Below are 4030 nucleotides of genomic sequence, written 5' to 3'. Positions count from 1 at the left end.
AATCAGTGGGGTGAACGCGTGCGCGCGAGACTCCTCCGATCTTGCTGAGCTGTCCACGCGCACCACGGTGCTGAGAGAGGGAGAGATAAAGAGAGAGAGCGAGAGAGAGAGGGAGGAATGAAAAGAATGAATATGGGAGGCCGTTTAGATCAAAACATTCGTGAAACGCCTGCGCGCGCACGCACACACACCTTCACACACCTACACACACACACACACACACGCACTTTTGCATATACCTACAGTATATGAAACACTTTCTCATGCATTATTATTTTTTTTAGTAAAGCGGTGTGTAAATGTTTGCATGAGCTGAAATTTTCTCATGTTCTGACCACCTGTAAAGTGGAAAGGGCGTTCCTAACGCAGCTCATTTGCATGTAGCAACGCCCCCAAAACTCCATAAAAGGTAAAGTGTACAGCCAGCTAGGAGCAGGAAATGAACAATCAGGGAAAATACTGAAAAATAGAAGTGGACGTTATTTGAAAAAAAAAAACTCATCTTTTTCTTCTGTGAGCGCTGAATCTTCTATCACCTGAAGCTCTGCGCAGACATACCGGCCCATCCTCTGTTTATACACCTCCATTCCTGTTATAAATTATAAATATAAAATGAGTCTTTTAGAGAAAATGTTGTTTTGTAATGGTGCGTTTAACCCCTGACCGAGTGAACTGGATAGAAAAGTGCAGTGAACCATGTAGATTATATGATCTGAAGTCGATCACGTCGAGGTTTACGTTAGTTAGTCGTCTTGTACACTTCGAAATTTAAACACGCAGGAGCACGAGTAGGACGCGGATGTTTTTTTTTTTTTTTTTTTGAATTTACAGGATTTCCATCAAAACCAAATTTTGTGTAAACGCTCGTACAAATGATTTATGAATAAATCTGTTTGAGTCCAGCTCGACAAATGAAGCGCATTGACTGGTTTCATGCATGTGTGCTTATGTGAATGCAAGACAATTTTCAGTGCACGCAGAAGTCTTTCTTTTTCTTTTTTTTTTTCCTTTTTTGAAGCAGGTTTGACAGTAAATGAAAAATCCGCCGCATGCATGCAGCTCAGCCCAGGACTCTGGGAAATATATTTATATGCATCACTGTTGACGTTCATACACAGAGATCTACAAAAGGAGAAAACAGCAATTATAATTAATAGATACAAATGTTTGTAAAGATCGAAAGATGTGCAAGTGTTTCGTCCACAATGGCCTCCCATAAGAAGAGAAAGCAGAGGGAACGTGCGCGCTCCCGACCCAAGTGCGCGCTCTCCTCCCCCTCACCTCTCCTTCTCCACCGATTTTCCAAGCTTCTCCCGTGTACCCACAGGATGTCTCTTATGCACGTGTACACTGGGAAGCAATCCTTCCCATTTCAGTTCAGCTAAAGAGTGTGATGATGATGATGATGATGATGATGATCATCATCATCATCATCATCATCATCATCATCATCATCATCATCACTGGCTCTTCAGCTTCTTCTCCACTCGTGGCTCAGGCAAGCTGTTCAACACACACCAGCTGAATGAAATCTCATCATGTACTGTGAAATGAAATATTCTGTAGATATAGATATACATTCTAGAGATTCTGTATGAACGAACGGTCTCAGATCCCTCACCATGTGTTCTCTAACCTCATCAGACATTATAGGAGAAGACTCAGAGCTGTTATCTTGGCAAAGCGAGCTAGCACAAAGCGTTGACTAAAAGGGTGCCAATAATTGTTGCACACACATATTTACCAAAGATGTGTATTTTTTATTTATTTTTTTTTGGATAAACTTATGGTGGGTTTGCGATTGTCTTATCCATGAGAGCAGAGTATTTTTTTTGTGAATTTTTTTTAACAAAAGATCAAAAATTGAAACAAAGACAAATTTTCACAGCCTTCTCTGCTCATATTCACCAAGGGTGCCAATATTAATGGAGGGCACTGTATGTTTCTATCTTTTTAAAAATAATATAAGGTGGACCTTAAGGACCACTTTACAAGGCTATGTAAAGGTACACTACACGCACACATTCCCAGGTAAAGGTAGAAACTGGAACCCTTGATGGTACTAACCCAGAGACGAGGACCGGTACGGTTACGTTCATTTCCGAGAGTGTGTAGAAAGTTTGCACTTCAAACTAAATAATCAAATGAACTAACAGCATTAAGTGAAAACCAGAGCAGTAAAGGAATTCCCTTCTATTCTTAAAATGACCTGCATTTTTTAATGAAGTATTCTGTTTAAATGTTGTACACAGTTAATAGGTTCAGTTTTATTCTGCTCTCGAGGGGCATCATACCTGACCTTCATAATTCTGCATTCATATTCATTACTACAATCACTCATGTCCTGTCTGCTCCTGTTATTTCTTCTCTGGCTGTGTGGTTCGGTCCTGACCGGATGAGCGACGAGGTTGCACTGTATGATCTTCCACTTTCACACTACACTGACTTGTCAAATGCAGCGGGTCAGAAAACTTTGGAACAGAGGCGTGTTTTTTTTTTTTTTTTTTTTTTTTTTTTTTCCAGCTTTAAGTAATATTTTAAGTACACTATTTGTGCATTTCACAAATTGTCACTCAAAGCATTTTCACTTTGTCAGGTATATTAAGATCTTTGCTGTATTTTTGTATTATCCTTACAAATTGAACTGGTAAATTTAATCAATGTGTTTTTTTACAATATTTTTTTTATTTAATTAAACATTTCTGCCACAGTATTATGAATGCTTTGCAATAGCACCAGAAACCCCTGGCACAAACCTAACCCTGACCTTCTTCTATCCTTTCATATGAGTTATGAATTTTACAATAAAATGTTCAGTGTGTTCCAGTCAGAAGAAGCTTCTTCCGTACAGAGCAGTTTTCTGGGTAACTCTTAAAATAACCTTAAAATACACTGCAAAAATGATTCCTTAGCAAGTAAATATATCTTAAATAAAGGAAGTGTGTAATATTTCTAAGTATGAGATTATAATTATTATATAAATATACAGTAGGAGCATTACGCCTATATCTAGACATGTTTATCATGTCTTATTTCAGTCTTTAAATTATTATTATTATTATTATTATTATTATTATTATTATTATTATTCAGTGTTTCTACTTTCTAAGTAATATATGCTTGAAATAAGCACAATGATCTGCTACTAGATCGAGACAGGTTTGTTCGGACGGCGTAAAAATATTTCGAAATAAGCGTCATGATCCTGTATTTGTTTAAACGTGACTGTATGAAGAGAACTTTTAGTCGAATTTGCCTGTATTCAAGATGTTTTAACTTTAAAATTATAATAAATAAATAATAAATACACACATACATAAATAACCGTTATTATTTTAGATTTTTCTAGCTAGGATTTAAAAAAAAAAAATTTGTTATTATGAATTTTGGCATTGATGGAAATACTGAATGGCAGTTTCAATAAGGACTGTCTTATAAACTTATAAACATTAATATTAACGTGAACGTGGTATTTGTCCATCTGAGCTTTATACTCTCGCATGCATTGCAGGAAAGTAAAAACCTCGACTGGTCTCGTCTCATTTTATTTATATATATATATATATATGGACGTCTTTTCTGGTAAACCTCATTAAAAACAAATTTGTATTGGTTTCAAACACTCTATCTGTTCAAGCGTAATAATATCCGTATTACATGAGTATTGCTGTTGATAAATTCATGATTAAAACCAGATATTATGTACGTTTTCACAAAAAGTACAAAAATATGGCGGTCTGGACTAAATGAAACGATTCTGTGACGGCGATACGCGTTTATTTTGAATCTCCACTGCCTTTATGTTAATGCAGCTCAGTCTGGTAGTTTATGTTTCCAAAAAAATAAAAAAAAAAGTTTCCTTAAAATGAAAGTGGTTGAAATGCTTCGGCTGGACCACGTTACTGGTGGCAATAAAAGATTGTCTGGTTGTACAGGTTTTACTGGTGGATGATGAAACGGAGTGAAAAACGCTCATTAAATCTCCTGCGTTTAGGTGCCTTTATCTGGAGCGTGTGGATATATTTAGACA

This window comes from Ictalurus furcatus, chromosome 4 (assembly GCF_023375685.1).
Source record: "Ictalurus furcatus strain D&B chromosome 4, Billie_1.0, whole genome shotgun sequence".
NCBI classification, from domain to species: domain Eukaryota; kingdom Metazoa; phylum Chordata; class Actinopteri; order Siluriformes; family Ictaluridae; genus Ictalurus; species Ictalurus furcatus.
The sequence above is the reverse complement of the archived record's forward strand: the minus strand, read 5'-3'. Positions refer to the sequence as shown.